This window comes from Natator depressus, chromosome 4, assembly GCF_965152275.1.
Source record: "Natator depressus isolate rNatDep1 chromosome 4, rNatDep2.hap1, whole genome shotgun sequence".
Classification (NCBI taxonomy): domain Eukaryota; kingdom Metazoa; phylum Chordata; order Testudines; family Cheloniidae; genus Natator; species Natator depressus.
Window position 1 is genome coordinate 17,631,864 of NC_134237.1, and position 19,156 is coordinate 17,651,019.

The 19,156-nt window shown below is 43.9% G+C and overlaps 1 protein-coding gene across 1 annotated transcript in view; it reads right to left on the reverse strand.

The window, feature by feature from the left end:
* LIN54 (lin-54 DREAM MuvB core complex component) overlaps nt 1–18,561 on the reverse strand; it is a 63,407-nt gene extending 44,846 nt beyond the window's left edge. The window contains exon 1 of the mRNA XM_074950505.1: nt 18,546–18,561. The gene's annotated coding sequence lies outside the window, so the exon portion shown is untranslated. The remainder of the gene's footprint in view (nt 1–18,545) is intronic.
* Nucleotides 18,562–19,156: the final 595 nt, after the last annotated feature.

The following is a 19,156-nucleotide window of genomic DNA, read 5'->3' on the forward strand; positions in this document are numbered from 1 at the left end:
GGCCCTCTGCCAGTAATTTCAGCAGGAGTGCATCTAAGCATTATTGTTACTGTACAAAGGTCCATTGCAATAAACAGAATACTTACGCTACAGATTTTACTGGGACTTTATATAGCATGTTGTGTAATAATTACATAGTATGTTACTGGTGTATCTTAAGAGCACTGCTCCATAAGCAGTTAAACGACATTTCATAGTTTACTTTGTAGAGTCTCACTGCAGGGAACAGAATACTTACAACACAGATTTCAATGGGGCACTGTGTTGCCAAAAACAGATAATATTGTATGGAAAAGTACCTCCTAGTAAGAAGATAATTTCCGATGTATCTTATGCAACATATTATTATTCCTTCATTAGCTGAATCCTGGTCTTAAAACCAGAGGAAACGAAACAAAAATAATGGCAACACATTCACATTTGGGGGAGGAAATCTCCAAAAGGCATAAATGGCAATTAGGTACCGTAAAGGCTGTCACTTGAATTTAACTAATCTATTATATCTAGGAAACTCAGGGTCCTATCCTACTATTCCCAGATCCTCAACAGAGCTCAGGACAAGCAGAAGAATCTCAGTACAACACAGGTGAGATGAAGATAAAAAACTTAATAATTGCAGTAATCTGCAAATAAAAAGGCTCTTTTAGCTGAGGATTGCAAAGTGCTCTACCAAATATGACAACATCCACAGGAGTAATGTAAATATTATACCCATTTTACAGATGGATTAAACTGAAGCATGAAAAAGCTAGATAAGATGCCTACAATCACATTGTGAATCATGTGCAAAGCCAGAAGGCCTGACTCCCAAGCCCCTTCTCTAGTCACTAGGAAGAGTGGTCTCCCCTTTATCGTTCATGATGAAATAAAAACAATCTAATATGACCTACAAAGACTTTAAACAGTTGGTGCCTAAATAACCTGATGACAGGAATATTACAAATACCTAAAGGATTATATTTAAGTTCCCTAACTGGTGCTTGACAAGAGTAGCAGAATCTTCCTTTAACAACCATAGGAGTATTTTTAATACACAGTACAAGGTGCCCCAAAAATTCAGTGCACTAAATAACAGCAGGTATATTTTTTAAAACAAAATACAAGTAAGATGCCTGCCCATCTCCACATTATGTATGAAATTCATATCAGATCACATGTGAAGGCAAACAGATTATAAGAAAATAAACAACTAATTACACTTCATTAGCAACTCACTGGCCTCACTGATTTAGATAATGTAATTTTTAAATTGATTTTAATTAGGAGTCTTCTGATCTTTTATTTTTGTCTGTAACATGTATGCATGTAAACACACACACACACACGCACTTCAAGCACAACAGTATTCCAAATCTAAGAATTTTATTTCTGTGATTTTTGAATAGCGTGGAGGTCAAATTTAAGCATTTATTTAAAAAAAGTCAAGGAGCCTTCATATGTCAGAAATGGAACACCAAATATTAATTTTTTAAAAAGAATGCTCTAAGGTCAATCATACATCAGTTATCTTTCTATCATTAGCAACAAACCGCTAAGCATTTTGAAAATTCGCTTTTATCACCAAAAACGGTGCTACTTCCATAAAGAGATAGATAATGATTGCTGGATTCATAACTACTTATTGCACTGCACATCTCTCTTCTTGTTATTATGCAACTGCAAGTGGTAACACTGAAAATATGTGAAATAAGGTAAGATAACAGGTGTGATGAAGAAAAGAACTTAATAATTGCAGCTATGTCTTCCCTTTATAATACTGTAAGACAAATGTATTAGAAGGCTCACAAGAAATTTTAATTGCTTTATTGCTTCTGGTGAAATATTTACAGCTTATGATTTTCAGCATCAGGCAAATAGCAGATATAATTTCTTAATTCCAGGAAATTTGAACCTGACTTTCAATTTCATAAGGTCCACTCCTCCTCCTTCTCCCTAGTCCTCTTGTGAAATGGACCAATACAGAAACAAAGGGACCTAAAGCTCAGGGCTACAAAGTTTTGAAGCTGCTGTAAAAATGACTTTTGTTTCCTTTTCTTTTTGGGAAACAAATAACGAATGCAACATTTTCTAATGGTTAGACCAGGGAGCTGGGAATCAGGCGACTTGAGCTTTGTTTCCACCCAGGACCGATTCACTGTGTAACCTTGGACAAGTCACTTAGAAGGACATTGTGGGGTCCAATTTACCCTCAAATACAGGTTTTATAAAGGTGAAGACCAACAGCAAATTTTTATTCCGATGGAATTGTTTAAACAAAATACCCTTTGCAGAGCTTGTAACCCAATCCTTTGCTCTTGAATTAAAACCTAAAAATGATGCTGACTGGAAACAAGACCAATACTGGTACGGGAGACCTGTTTATTTCCAGTGACCATACTCAGAACCAAATTATCTACGCTGTTAGATTTTTTTTTAAATTCTCACTTCATTCTGTAAGAAGTCGTATGTCCATACTTGATACTGTCCCTTTAGATCTCTCTATGATTCAGTTTCCTTATCTAAAATACTAGGGAAAAGTGAGCCACCTATGTAAAATGCTTTGAGATTCTCAGGACACTACCCTTTGCTTTTTCATCTAATTTCCATAAATTAATTTTCTAGATTTATGAGATCTGTATAGGCATTACCATAATCCAACACTTCACATGCCAGCAGCACATTAGTAGAGTGAATGATGGTTTCTGACATGCTATTTAATATCTATTAATGTTTTACTTGTGGATTTAAAGATAGCCTGAATTTGCAGAACAACTGCATAACCAAAAATAAAGAATTATAGTTTTGATGGACACTGATCACCGAAACTTTCTTATGGATGGACAAAGTTGTCTCTGATTGTTTTTAAATGTTATGTTTGGACCAGAACACATGGACAGATAAGCTTGCTTTGGTGGACAGTTTGCTTGTAACTGTGTTGAATGGGACAAATAAATATTGTGTTTAGTACATCTTATTGTTGATTGGTTGTTGTGTGTGTGATAGCTTATTGACAGAACTCCTTGGTTTTAATGTCAATTATTACTAGCCCAAACTTGAGCAACTGTGACTGTTACACACCACAGCATTTTTGTGTCAGAATAAATTTTGGATGACAATGCAGGACAAAGTTGTCCTTGTGGAATACAATAGAGAGAATTAAAACCTGCCACTCACTCTGCTCAGAGATGAAACTCTGATTATAACTGCTGTCTTTTCTAGCAGGTGGAATAAAGAGCACACTTCCAAAGGCTCAAATGGTGAGTCCACCAAACATGTCAGCACAGGGTTAAGATCTCTGACTAGAGGGGAACTGTTCACTACACCTCTCAGGAATATTTTGATAGTGAGAGGGCTGAATGCAGAAGAACTGTCCACTGGCAGAAGATACGCTGAGATGGCAGACACCTACCTTTATAAAAGACAAGGATAGGCTGAGAGATTTTAGGTAGAATGTGGAAATGGATTATCTACTATCCCAAGTAAAAACATTTCCACTAAAAACTCCCCTTGCACAGAGCATATGACGACAGAATTATTCCATGTCTTGTTATGCAAGCTGTGGGACAGTGCAATTCCAAACTGAAATGCAAGACAAGACAAGACTGAGTTCTTGAGACAGCAGGGCCACTGATTCTTCCAGCATGGGCCAGACAAACTCTCTGCGCCATGGTCTAGTCTGGTTTATTTGTTTATTTATTTATTTTTAAATTGCTAACAGAACCAAATAAAGCACTGATTTTCTCCAGTTGAACAGAAATGCATTTGTGATCCAAGTTTGTCCTCACTTGTTCTGGAACAGAACTGATGACAATTAAAATTGCTGTCTGTCATGAAGAGCTCTAGGAAAGGACAGCTCCATTACCTGAACAGCAGCTCCCCCGCTGTTCCAAGTTCTACTCAGATCATTCCTGCAGCCTGTGACTTAAGCCACTTGCTAACACCAATAAAGTTTCAACAGGGGAAGGCTCACTTCTCAGAGTGGAAATTCTTACTGCTGATGAGGCCTTAGGCGCTACAGACACGGCTCTCAATCTGTTTAACACCAATTTTTTCAGCGGGGGTCATCCCTGTCTTCCCTGGCTTTGAAGGCAAAGCCAGCCCTGCTTTGTTCCTTCACAAGGGAAGCCAAGAGTTCCTTCCTTATTTGTGATCTATGCCCTCCTTCATCAGGCATCCTGGGTGAGGAAGGCATAGACCACGGGTCGGCAACCTTTCAGAAGTGGTGTGCCGAGTCTTCATTTATTCACTCTAATTTAAGGTTTCACGTGCCAGTAATACATTTTAATGTTTTTAGAAGGTCTCTTTCTATAAGTCTATAATATATAACTAAACTATTGTTGTACGTAAAGTAAATAAAGCTTTTAAAATGTTTAAGAAGCTTCATTTAAAATTAAATTAAAATGCAGAGCCCCCCCGGACCGGTGGCCAGGACCCGGGCAGTGTGAGTTCCACTGAAAATCAGCTCGCGTGCTGCCTTTGGTACGCATGCCATAGGATGGCTACCCCTGGCATAGACCCTCTGTTGCCTATTGGTGGCAGGTGGCCAAGTGTAAAGGCACCACACAACAAAGGTGGAGGGGGGCAGGAGCACACTGCTTAAATCCATGCTTCTTATCCATTCTTCTTCAATCTTTGGAGGTCCGATCACCCATGACCAAAAAGGATGAAGGAACTTTGTCCAGACAAAGCCGAACTGCAATGGCACAAACTACCTAACGGTTTCTTACTACCTATGATACAATTTGAAAGGTGGAGTTCTTTGCCAAAAGTCCCCTAAAATAGCTACAGGCACATAACTACCTGAAGAGAGCTAGGAAGTGAAGTGGCTGGGGCCACACTGCACTTTTATAACCCCTGCATTGAACATTCAATGCAGCTGTCCCAATAGGCACTGCTTTCCAGAAAGTTTCCAAAGCTCAGCAGTACAACCTTCAAGAGGGAATACGCAGAAGTATTATGCTCAAATAAGTTTGTTCGTCTCTAAGGTGCCACAAGTACTCCTTTTCTTTTTGCGGATACAGACTAACACGGCTGCTACTCTGAAACCTGTTCCTTAAAGCAGTAGTCCTTTTAATGAATATTCTGTGTGTTGTATCGACACAAACCATTTTTCAGTAAAAATCTAGTAAATCAAAAGATGAACTTGTAACCTAGTCCTGGCCAATAGAAATAAGTGAAAAATGTAATGCCACAAAAAGTCTGCAGATTTTTTATATGTATTATCCTCATTGTTACACTTTCAGAGAAATAGATTAAAAGAAAAACATGACAGTAAAAAAAAAGTGATCATGTGAAACAAATGAGAAAGGATAATTTTATTTCCACAAACCACCAACCAAATAAAAATATGAGACACTTTGTTACAAGTAGAAAAATGTTTATATTGCCCTAGAGCAGGGGGTCTCAACCTTTTTCTAAGGCCCCACCCAACAGGCTATAAAAATTCTATGGCCCACCTGTGCTACAACTGTTTTTCTGCATATGAAAGCTAGGGGCAGCATTAGGGGGTAGCAAGCAGGGCAACTGCCCAGGGCCCCATGCCACAGGGGACCCAGTGAAGCTAAGTTGCTCAGGCTTCAGCTTCAGCTCCAGGTGGCAGGGTTGGAGGCGGCAGGGCTTCAGCTTTCTGCCCTGGACCCCAGTGAGTCTATTGCTGGCCCTGCTTGGCAGACCCCCTGAAACCCCCAGACCCCTGGCGGAGAACTGTTGTCCTAGAGGACTTTGTTCTTCACTGTGACATGAGAGAAATTATTAAGATCTATCAAATACCAATGCCAAAGCAGGCTATTTCAGGACAAAAAAAATCCCTGCCCCCATCCTATCCCTGTTGCAATACATAGTGAGCAAGGCACCAGTTTTTTTCCTTTAATTCCCAAGAACTACTAAACAGAAACTAAACAGATGTTTTGCCAAAAGACACCCTGGCATTCTCAGACATATGTTAAACAAATGTGACCAGAAAAGAATCAGAAAATTCAAAGTTATGTTTCTCTCAAGGCAACTACAACTCATCTCCCTCACACTTATCTATTATTCTGTACTTCTCTATGTTATTAAATGTATGCCTTTATGTGTAGCAGAACTCATATTCAAGTAAGGTACTGCATCTGTACAAGATGGGCAAGGTATGCAACAGTGGGAGTCATGACAATTTCATTAGTTTTGTGCATTTAAATTATCAACTATAAAATGTCATCAATATAGGATGTATTAGGCAATATAGGTCTCATATACTTAATTTCTAAAGATGAGAAAACTAGTAAGTCATGTCAGCATTAGTTAGGTTCATTACAGGGGGGTCAGGTGGTTCTCTTCTTCAAAAGCATGGCTTGAAAAATCAGTTTGCCCTCACACCAGTAGGAATCTTTCCCTAATCAGCTATTTCTGCAGAATTAAAGATTTCATTTAAAAAAAAAAATTAGAGAGACACCAACTTAAAATCTTATATCTGAAAATATTTTTATCTACTACTGTTACAAGTAACACCTCTAATTACTGTAAGTGAAAGATTACATAAAAAAGTTTTTTTAAACTTGCTTACCTTGTGCATTTGACCACTCTGGCATGCTTTGTGTGAGATCAGTTTCACTACCTCCCTTGTATAATCAGTTACCCTCTTTGTGCGAGTCTTTCACACAAATGGGAGAGAAAATGTTTTATAGTAAAATCTGATATTAAAACCATGAAGACTGGCAGTAAGAATTTAGGGAGTAGGTACGATACTGAAACTACTATAAACTCTTTTTAAAAAACTGACTAGATGTCAAGCAGACTGTGATTGGGTGAATCTCCATCACCTGCTAGAGGAGGAGGAGGAGGTGGTGACTGTGGTGGGGGAACCCAATTAGCAACAGGCTCCATACCTATTGGGTGAATGCTTTATTGCCTCCTGGCCAAAACTAGATATGAGCTGTTAGTCAGCTGGACCTTATAAGCAGACTTTGGGAACGATTCCAGAAAAGGCAGGACACTCTTCCAGGAAAGAACCCATTGGACCAAAACAGTTTCCTAGGGGTGTGAATCCTAAGGCAAGACCTAGGAAGAGCATAAGAGAGGCCTATGGAAAGCTGCTGGAGTTCCCAGGAAGAGGAGGCAGTAGGGGAAACCCTGCTAAACAAGAAACAACTGAGGAGGAACTCTGCATGAATGGGTTAGGCACCTGTAGGAGGGAAGCCCAAGGCAGGGCCAGTAAGAGTACTTCAGTGGAGTCTGAGTGGGTGGAAGACTCACTAGTTTAGAGGTTTATTTGGATTTTCAGTAGACTTTTTTTGGTCATCCCAGAAGAGATTTAGAACTTTTATGTGACTTGCCCAGAAGGCCAAGCCACAGAAGACCTTGGGAGTCAAGGATGTGCAAAGACACGTGGCCTGCAGAGAGTGTTGGAGAAAAAGCTATGGTAACAACACCCTGACTCAAGGGGGTGCATATGTGGTGAGTATGCCATATAACGCAGATGTAACCCTCTACGTTACTAGCAACGCTGGTCTTAAAACTACATTACCTTTGCATTAGAAAGTTAACCCGTATTTGGGTCAGGAAGGAATTTACCCCTGCAGTTAGACTGTCAGAGATCCTGTGGATTTTTTGCCTTACTCTGCAGCCTAGGGTATAGGTCACTTGCAGGTTTAAACTAGTGCAAATGGTGGAGTCTCTGTAACTTTAAGTCTCGTTAAACCATGATTTGAGGACTTCAATAACTCAGCCAGAGGTCAGGAATCTATTACATAGTGGGTGGGTGAGGCTCTGTAGCCTGCAATGTCAGATTAGATCAGCAGTTCTCAAACTGTGGGTCACAACCCCATTTTAATGGGATTATCAGGGCTGGCTAAGGCTTGCTGGGGCTCAGGGCCAAAGCCCAAGGGATTGAGCCCAGGCCGTTGGGGCTCAGGCCCTCTGGCTGGGGCAGAAGTCCTTAGGCTTCAGCTTTGACCCCCTTCCCCACGACGAGCAGTGGAGCTCAGGCTTTGCCTTCCCCACTCTGGGCGGTGGGACTCGGGTGGGCTCAGGCTTCGGTCTCCCCCTTCTGGGGTCAATAGTAATTTTTGCTGTCAGAAGGGGGATGTGGTGCAATCAAGTTTGAGACCCCTTGGACTAGATCATGATGGTCCCTTCCGATCTTTAAGTCTGTCTGCATAGACTCATACCCTTTATCTGTTGCTGTCCATAGCTTTAATAAGCAGCACTGTTGGATTAACAAGATTCTAGTCATTTTCACTGCTGCTATTCAGAATCCTATGCACAGCAGTGCAATCAAGAATCACATCAGTTTTACACTGCTAATTTGGAAAACTATGAACAGAGGCAGATAAGTTTGTCACAAGAGAGGACAACCCAAAAAACTGTTAGTGGAGATCATTTTTTCTCACTTCCCTCAGGAGCTTCTGAGCAGAGGAAAGCAGCAGCAAGATGTTCCTCTATGTAGGTACTCATATGGTGTCCAGCCCTGTAGAATCTGAGCTCCTCAAATATCAAACATATCCTCCCTGAGAAGTAGGAGAGTAATATCCCATTTATTGCAGAAGAGGGAGTAGACACACATGGAGACTAAGTGACTAGCCTGGGTTCACACACCATATCTGAAGGCAGAGCAAAGAATTGAACATTTTCCTCCTGAGTCCCTTAGCCATAAGCTCATCTTTCCAGCTAGAGGGAAGGAGGAGTATCATAAGTCATCAACCATTCAGTAGTTGAAACAGAAGATGGAGCATCTAATCAGGATCTAGGCCCATTTCCATGGAAGAATTCCCAGAACCTCCTATTCCCAGCTTTATCTATCCCTGGCTATCAAGAGGAGGTGAAATATTAAAGCTCTGCTGTGAAGCATCAAGTGTTGACGCTATTAGTTGTTTGATCTGATATGGCAAACATGTTCCATGCACTAATAGGGCATTTAAGTATCTAACATCTGCCAAACAAAACAACTTAAGAGTACTGGAGTATTTGATTCTGGCATTCTAACAATCTATGTGCTCACACAACATTAATACCCAGAAAAATTGTTCGTACATACAAAGAGTATTTGTGAATGTGCGAGTATATTAAATTTAGCAGAAAAAAGGACTCAGCAGGTCAGTGCCCTGTGTACATTACCTATAAGCATCACAAAGGCCATCAGACTCATAGGGCACCTCTTCGTCTGGTTATTAATCTAGACAAAACTAAGTGCAGGGCCATTATCATAGACCAGCTCTAATACCATCTTAAATCCAGGAGCGGGAAAGTCTTAAACGTGAAGAGTTAGGCCATGTAACTTATGTCGCTCTGGGAGGGTGTGGGGGGAACCACCCCTCTGAGCGATTGTCAGAGTTCCTTCCCCACTCTGAACTCTAGGGTACAGATGTGCGGACCTGCATGAAAGACCCCCCAAGCTTATTCTTACCAGCTTAGGTTAAAACTTCCCCAAGGTACAAACTTTGCCTTGGCCTTGAACCGTATGCTGCCACCACCAAGCATTTTAAACAAACAACAGGGAAAGAGACCACTTGGAGACGTCTTTCCCCAAAATATCCCCCCAGGCCCTACATCCCCTTTCCTGGGGAAGGCTTGATGATAATCCTTACCAATTTGTACAGGTAAACACAGACCCAAACCCTTGGATCTTAAGAACAATGAAAAATCAATCAGGTTCTTAAAAGAAGAATTTTAATTAAAGAAAAGGTAAAAGAATCACCTCTGTAAAATCAGGATGGTAAATACTTTACAGGGTATTCAGATTCAAAACACGGAGGATCCCCCTCTGGGCAAAACCTTAAAGTTACAGAAAACAGGAATAAATCTCCCTCTTAATACAGGGAAAATTCACATAAAACAAAAGAAACTAATCCGCCTTGCCTGGCTTACCTATACTGGTTGCAATATTGGAGACTTGGATTAGGGTGGGTTGGAGAAGATGGATTTCTGTCTGGCCTCTCTCAGTCCCAAGAGAGAACAAACATGTAACCAAAGAGCACAAACAAAAGCCTTTCCCCCTCCAAGATTTGAAAGTATCTTGTTCCCTTATTGGTCCTTTGGGTCAGGTGCCAGCCAGGTTAACTGAGCTTCTTAACCCTTTACAGGTAACAGGATGTTGCCTCTGGCCAGGAGGGATTTTATAGCACTGTATACAGAAAGGTGACTGCTGTCATAAATATAAAGGGAAGGGTAATGTAAATTTCGCTGGCATAAGTGGTAGTGTGCACACTGCTATGTTGGCAGGAGAGCTTCTGCCATGTGTGGAGGTGGTTTTATTATGTCGACGGGAGAGCTCTTTCCTGTTGGCATAGAGGGGGCTACACGAGCGATCTTACAGCAGTATAGCTGTGCCGCTGTTAGCTTGCTAGTGTAGATGTGGCTTTGAAGTGATAGGGGAAGAAGCACCAAACCTCTAGCAGCTTTTCTCCTCCTCCTCTTGTGGTATTCCACTAATCTTTCATGTTTTACATTCTCTGTATGGAGCAATAGTTTCTGAAACCTAAAGTTCAGAATACCTACAGTACAATCAGTTTCAACTCAAAGAGTTAATAAGGACAAACCCTTCTAAATAATACTATGCTGTTGCACCATGAGTGGGGAGGAGGGATGATACTTAAGTTTGAAGAAGGCTCGGAATTCAAAACAAGTCTAATTGGTCCCTTTTAACCAGTTGACCCTGCATTTCAGTGTACTGCATTCCAGATACACCTACGTGTGTGCAGATCTATCTGGAGTTCCATCTTTCAGTGGGTTTAAAAAAAACGTGGTAAATCTATGTACTGTGTGTCATGGGATTTTAGAATAAAGTACTTAACATTTCTAAACCAATGTCTTCGAACATGAGAGCAAACAGTTCTTTCATCCTCCCACTGGGTAGCCTTGCAAAATATGAGGGAAACTGCGGCATGGGCAAGATTCATACAAATAATACAGACAATGCCCACTCTGTCACAACATGTTCCTCCCAAGGTCTGTGAGAGTGAGGGATTGTTCTTCAGGATAGGTTGTAGATCCTTGATGTGCTGAAGAGGTTTTAGTTGGGGGCTGTAGGTGACGGCTAGTGGCGTTCTATTACTTTCTTTGTTGGGCCTGTCCTGTAGAAGGTGACTTCTGGGTACCCTTCTGGCTCTGTTAATCTGTTTCTTCACCAGCCAAATGTGCAAAAAAAAAAAAGCCTTTGAACCCAGGAAGGAGCACTTGGGAATTCCTTCCTGTGGGGTACCCTCAAGCCCTTTCACCCCCCTCTGGGGAAGAGCTGAGAAAGACAACAAGAAAATTAGCTCTGGCCACAAGCTAATTAATCCTAACTGTGCATACAAAATGATGAGTCTAAGTGAGCTGTAGCTCATGGAAGCTTAGGCTCAAATAAACTTGTTAGTCTCTAAGGTGCCACAAGTACTCCTTTTCTTTTTGCAAATACAGACTAACACGGTTGCTACTCTGAAACCTGTAAATTAACTGTTGCCACTCAAAGAGATCTTAGTCACTGTGGATAGTTCTCTGAAAACATCCACTTAATGTGCAGCGACAGTCAAAAAAGCGAACTGAATGTTAGGAAACATTAGGAAAGGAATAGACAGAATATATAATGCCACTATATAAATCTATGGTATGTACACACCTTGAATACTGTGCACAGTTCTGGTCGCCCCATCTCAAAAAAGATATATTAGAACTGGAAAAAGTACAGAGAAGGGCAACAAAAATGCTTAGGGGTATGGAACAGCTTCCATACAAGGAGAGATTAAAAAGATAGGGACTGTTTTGACTAAGGGGAGGATGTGATAGAGGTCTATAAAATCATGAATAGTGTGGAGAAAGTGAAGAGGGAAGTGTTATTTACCCCTTCACATAACATAACGAGGGGTCATCCAATGAAATTAATAAGCAGAAGGTTTGAAACAAACACAAGGAAGTACTTCACACAATGCACGGTCAACCCATGGAACTCCTTGCTGGGGATGTTGTGAAGGCCAAAAGTATAAGTGGGCTCAAAAAAGAATGAGATAAGATCATGGACTGTAGGTCCATCACTGGCTAGTCAGAGACTCAACTAAACTTCTGGCCACCAGAATCTGGAACTGGATGACAGGGGATGGATCACAAGGGGGGAGGGATAGCTCAGTGGTTTGAGCATTGGCCTGCTAAACCCAGGGTTGTGAGTTCAATCCTTGAGGGGGCCATTTAGGGATCTGGGGCAAAAATTGGGGATTGGTCCTGCTTTGAGCAGGGGGTTGGACTAGATGATCTTCTGAGGTCGCTTCCAATCCTGATATTCTATGTCAAAGGCCCTTGGCCTCACTAAGGACAAAGTTCACAGCAAGTACAGTAGAACCTCAGTTCTTAACTGACTGGTCAACCACACACCTCATTTGGAACTGGAAATATGCAATCAAGCAGCAGGGACAAAAAGAGATACTGTACAGTACTGTTAAATGTAAACTACTAAAAAATAAAAGGAAAGTTTTAAAAAATTGACAAAGTAAGGAAACTTCTCTGGTGGTGGTTTCATTTAAATTAAGATGGTTAAATCCAGCAATTTTCTTCGGCTTAGTAAAGTTTCAAAGCTGTATTAAGTCAATGTTCAGTTGTAAACTTTTGAAAGAACAACCCTAGCATTTTGTTCGGAGTTGCGAACATTTCAGAGTAACAAACAACCTTCGTTCCTGAGGCATTTGTAACTCCAAGGTTCTACTGTATGAGATTTTTAAAAAATAGGATGAATTCTATTTAAATGCACAAAATTTTAAGCCCAAATATTTTTTTCAGAAAGTTATAGAAACAGGTAATGAAAGAGGTCTAAGGGCCTGGCTGAACTATCAAATATAGTCTGTGTACTCTTATAACAAAACTCCAAACATTTTATACTACCCAGGTAGGACTGTACTCTGGGGCATGCCCCTCATAAATTCTGAGCAATGGGAATCATGTTCAGTACCTCTCAGGATCTCTGCTAGAGCTTGGAAGGGTGGCTCTAACCCAGCTAGGTACCACCTACACAAGCAAAACCAAAACAGTGCTACAACATGATTCCTAACTCTGTAAATATGGCAAAGTGAACAGATTTTGAACAAAAATGCCTTTACAGAAAAATGCCATATGCTATCTGTATGCAGTGGGGTAGCTGTACTGGTCCTATGATATTAGGGACAAAAAATATCATCTCACTCACCTTGTCTGTGAGTGTCTCTCTTTGCTATCTCTACAATATGGATGATATATTTTGATGTTGACCAGGAATTTCTATTGAACCTCAGCATAAACCTGTAGTGACTAAACACCAGATAACCCTGACAGTTACTTTGTATCATTAACCTCATTCATAACTTTAATAGATGTTATTCTTTCAGAACAGTGGTGTATCAACAAAACCACTTGTTTTTTTAAAAAAACAAACTGTGAGAAATACTGATACAAACAGTATGGTGCCATAATACTATCTCACTGGCCTTTTACACCTGGTAAAGGGGATGCACATTGCGAGCAGGTCCTTGACTAGGGCTTTAAAGATCAACTGCACTATATAAATAGTATTTGATGATCACAGCAATCCAGGAGCAGCCAGACTTTATAAAAGGATTTTAGTCTCTATCACAGTCCACCCATGATGAATATCAGTAACACCCCCTTCAGAGAAAGCAATTGCTTATTATTTTTAAAGCCCTAATATCCCTACAAGTACTTTAATATACACCTCCAACCTTTATTTTTATATATATTTATATATATATAAAAAAAAGCTGGCACAATGAGTCATATTTCTTTCCCCACTGCTTTCTCCCTGCACGAGGCACCCTGTTGTCTCAAGGCAGGTTGTAGGGGATGACACACAGAGTCATTTGTTGGAACCCCCTTAGATACCACTGCACAGGTCAAGCAGAAGCTCAGTCCTTGGGAGGTGGGTTAGGCCTTAGCAGCAGCTCCCAATTCTCTCCCCCCTGCACCGCCCGAGCAGGAGTCCCTGCTCTCATTACCTTTCCGGCCAGGCCAGCCCCGTCCCCAGGGCACAAGCCCCAGCCGCTGCGTCGGGGGGGTGTCTCACCGCTCAGGCGAAGCGGCAGCAGGAAGCCAAGCTCCGGCTGGGCAGGGACGGGTTCGGCGGCTGGTCCCGGAGCACGAGGGGCCGGGGGCGGCCGGCCGGCCTCTGGCAGCGGCAGGCGGAGGAGGGGGGAGCCGCTGGGGCTGTTTTGCTGCCGAGGCTGGTATGTCAGGGGCCGGGATTGGATTTCGAAAGATCCGCCATTTTCACCTCGTCATCACCATCGCATCCCAGCTCGGCACCAAGCGCGGCCCCCGCCCCCGGGCCCGGCCGGGCCCGGCCGGGCCCGCCCACCCCGGGGAGCCCCGCCCCCGCCGTTATGCCCCGCGCCGGGCTGGGGAGCGCGGAGGGTCGCGACAGCCCCGCAGCAGGGGCCAGGACAGGGCGAGGACGTGGGGGGTGGTAGCGCTCCTCCCCGCCCATCCCCCTAGCCCCTCACCAGCCCTCCGCCCTCCTCCCAGGGAGAAAGGGGCGGAGAGTTGATCGTGAGTGACAAGGAAGTGAGTGACAGACACCAAATAGGGGAAGGGGAAGAGGTAGGAGTTTTAGAAATACAAGTTATTACAGGGATGCGACGCCTGTAACTAGCACAAGGGCAAGAACACAAGCCGCTGTACATGCTGACCGTGAGACAGCTGCATGGCTTGCTACATGAGTTCCTGAACAACACGCCTCACCCTGAACCTCTCCTAGCACCTGTGAATCAGAGAACCAACCTGGTGTCACCTTGGCCAACACGCATACCTCATGACAAAAATACAAAGATGGCAGAAAAATAGCAGAGCTCTGGCAAAGATTTTGACACTTAGGGAAAGGGGAAATATTTTACTGCAGGTTACATTTGTTGGAGTTTTTTTCATTTTGAAAACTTCACAGCTGATTAAATTAAGATCCCTCCCCAAAAGTTAAAATTCTAGATGATTGTATGGAAGTACAAAGTAACAGAAAGTGACCATTCTGACACTAGACTATGTACCATGGTATCCAACTATCTGTTTTTTCCATTCAACACTTCTAAAACATCAGGGCCATTTTATAAATTGTGAAAAAACATGCCTACAAAATATTATTTTAATAGGCGTATGTTTTTAGTTAGAGCACAACAAGAAGTATGAATACAAAAAATAAATTACTCTCAGGCCAAGAATTCTAGGACTTCCCCTATTTCAGACAAGAAGTCTCCAACATACAAGATCCTTCAAAGTCATAGAGTTTAAGCCCAGAGGGAACCATCAGATCACCTATTCTGACCTCCAGTATATCATAGGCCACCCACACACTAAACCAAACAACCCAAATTAGACTAAAATATTACAGCATACAAGAAACTAAGGGTTGGTCTGCAGTACAGTTAGGTCAACATAAGGCTGTTCACATCAACCTAACTTTGTAAGTATCTACACTAGAACGTTGCTACTGCGAATGTATGTCACCCATTACACCAAACTATTAACTTCACCTCCATGAGTGGCGTAGAGCTTAGATCGATGCAGTTAGGGCAACACAGTGTCTGCATAGACATTACATTACTGACATTGCCTGTTGGCTCTCCGCCCGGGTGGGGGCTCTAGGCCACAAAGTTATCATCAAGGATCTACAACCTATCCTGAAGGACAACCCATCACTCTCACAGATCTTGGGAGACAGGCCAGTCCTTGCTTACAGACAGCCCCCCATCCTGAAACAAATACTCACCACCAACCACACAACAGAACCACTAACCCAGGAACCTGTCCTTGCAACAAAGCCCGTTGCCAACTGTGTCCACAGATCTATTCAGGGAACACCATCATAGGGCCTAATAACCTCAGCCACACTATCAGAGGCTCGTTCACCTGCACATCTACCACTGTGATACATGCCATCTTGTGCCAGCAATGCCCCTCTGCCATGTACATTGGTCAAACTGGACAGTCTCTACGTAAAAGAATAAATGGACACAAATCAGACGTCAAGAATTATAACATTCAAAAACCAGTCGGAGAACACTTCAATCTCTCTGGTCACTCGATTACAGACCTAAAAGTTGCAATTCTTCAACAAAAAAAACTTCAAAAACAGACTCCAACGAGAGACTCCTGAATTGGAATTAATTTGCAAACTGGATACAATTAACTTAGGCTTGAATAGAGACTGGGAGTGGATGGGTCATTACACAAAGTAAAACTATTTCCCTGTGTTTATTTCCCCCAGCCCACCCCCACTGTTCCTCAGATGTTCTTGTCAACTCCTGGAAATGGCCCACCTTGATTATCACTACAAAAGGTCCCATCCCCCCCTCCCCCCCCCGCTCTCCTGCTGGTAATAGCTCATCTTAAGTGATCACTCTCCTTACAGTGTGTATGGTAACACCCATTGTTTCATGTTCTCTATACATATAAATCTCTCCACTGTATTTTCCACTGAATGCATCCGATGATGTGCGCTGTAGCTCACAAAAGCTTATGCTCAAATAAATTTGTTTGTCTCTAAGGTGCCACAAGTACTCCTTTTCTTGTTGCAAATACAGACTAACACGGCTGCTATTCTGAAACCTAAAGTTATCAGTGGAAGCCTCCTGGTGAGGATGCACACCACTGACAGAGGGGGCATATTATGGACATGAACCATCACAGTAATTACTGTGATTGCTGTATTTTGACCTAACTTAGGTTGACTTAATTTTGTAATGTAACACAGGCACAGAATAAGAGGGACTGAGGTGCACCAATGCTCAAGGCACCTACAATAGCAGGGAATTGATTAAGTGAGATATACCCAGATAATTTGGATCAAGTGACCTGTACCCATACTGCAGCAGAAGGTGAAAAACCTGCAAGGTCACTGGCAATCTGACTTGGGAAAATTCCTTCCCAACCCAACATATGGTAGACACGGAACATGAGAAGTGACACAAGTACTGTTGCATCTGATTCCAACCGGTTTATATTTTCCTCTTTTTGAGAAGTGGGGAGGAATGTGCCAGCAGCTATAAAACTGGCACAGAACTCCTAGACAAAGTTATAACTCAAAGGAAAACTAAACAGCCAAATTATCAATACCTCAGAAATTAAGGCAAATATAATGGTACTATGGAGCAGAATACTCAACCCCAAGGCAGGAATGCTCAGCAATAAGTAGAAGCTATTCCCCCTCCGCAAAGGGTCCCCAAACCATGCAAAGGTAAGGCTACAAAGGTGAAGGAATATTATCAGGGCTTCAACACTGAGTGAGCAGAGAACCTCCTCCCCTCTTTGAATAGGAGGGTGTTGTCAGGTACACCAGTTTCAGGCAAGTCACTGCATTTACCTATTTAATTTCCAGTTATAAATTTGACCTAATTTCAGCCATTATCTAAAAAATGTCTATAGATTCATCTTCCCATAGTGTTGCCATTGTTTTTACTATTCTCAAATTAGAAAAACACTACCATAATAAAGAAGGAGCTGACAATTTGAGATGTGGCATACCATTTTGCAGTTCAGAGATGCATATCTAAAATGAACTTTTGCAATGATTCATTATTCATTTCTACTCTACACTGCCCCATGTATAAACATCCTTATTTATACATTGTGGTATGCAGGGGAAGTGAAAATCCCACATACATTTATGGATTTGATTTTTTTTTTTTTTTTAAGAAGAGAGAGATTGATGTAACAAAGCCCCAGGCTGTTAGTCTTATTTTTCTCTCCTTTTGATCTTTGCTCAAAAAAACCCCATCTCACAGTAAATCTCAGTTCTTTTGAACTCTTGAATTCCTTAAAATTGTCTATGGTTAACAGAGCCACATAAAGAAAGCTACTAGTTATTCTACAAGTTACTATAAAATGCCAACATATTTGTCATAACAATTAAACAGTCACACATATGAAATGATTTTATTTTTCACTTTCAGCATCTGCTGTGTCTCTGGATACTGTTTATTTACAGTGACAAACGGACAACGAGTAACAACTAAACCCACACCACGGCACATGCCCCAGTCAGTGGCCACCGTGGCGGGCGCCAACCCGCTGCCGGGGCACAGCTCCGGCCCAGCAGCCTCCCCTGCCAGCGCAGCCGGGTCAGAGGCCGGCAGCCTCTCCGGGTCGTTGCGCCCCGATCCCAGCACTGAAGCCGCCCATCGAGCCCCCTGCTGCCCACGCAGGGCCGGGGGGAGAGCGGGGGGGATGCACCAGCCCCTGCCCGCCGGAGGTGCCGGGCCCGACGCGCTGAGGTGCGCAGGCCGGCCAGGAGAGGCAACGCGGGGCTGCGCCGCGGCGCTGGGCGGGCCTGTGCCGCCCGCCCGGTGTGGCGGGCCGCTGACAGGGGGCTGCCGGCACAGCGCTGCCGTCCGGGGAGAGGCGCCCAGGCGGCGACAGCGGGGATCGCCCCGCGGCGCTGCGGGCGGGCGGCGGGGAGCCCCCCCCGCCCCGGCCTGTCCCTGTTGCCAGGGCGCGGGCGAGCCCCCCGCCCGGCGCCCCGCGGGGTGGGTGGCCTGGGCGGCGCTACGGAGGGCGACACGCTGGGCTCCCCCTGGCACCCCCTCCCCCTCCGGCTGGTGCGCCCTCCCTTCCTCCCCACCCCGCAGGGGCCCCCCCGCGCTCACACTCACCGGGCTCGCGCTCCCCCCTCCCCCGGGCTCGCGCCGCGGCTGCTCCCTCCTCCCCCCCTGGGCTCGCGCTCCGCTCTCAGCAGCGGCAGCACCAGGGACAGGTTCCGTGTTTGTTCAAAATCACGCGCCCATCGCCATTCCACCGCCACATCCCATAATAATGCGCAGCGACACCTTGGCAACCGACTTCGCGTCACCAAGCGAGCGCGCGAGCGCAACTCCTCCTCCTCCCCCCCCTTGTATGCCCGGCGCTTCCTTCCTGCCTGCCGCGGCACAAGGCGCTTCCGGATGCGTGACCGCATCGCGTCGGCTCGTGACCACATCACGTGCCGCTGCACCCCAACGCCGGGCTAGCGGCCGCGCTGCGTGGGAGGGGAAGCCGGGAGCAGACCAGGGCCGGGCTGGGAGACTTAGGGAGGAGTTTGGCTGCCAGGTGTGGATGGCGCCGCTACTTGTGCAGCCCGCGGCGCAGTGGGTTGCTACCCGCGGGGAGAGCCCTGGCAGTGGCGATGCCTTGTAGTGCCTTCACGCCAGTCACGTCCGCTCGTAGCACGCTCTGCTGTACTGCTGCCGTCGCTGATGCCACGGCTAGGCAGAGGAGCTGTTTAAGT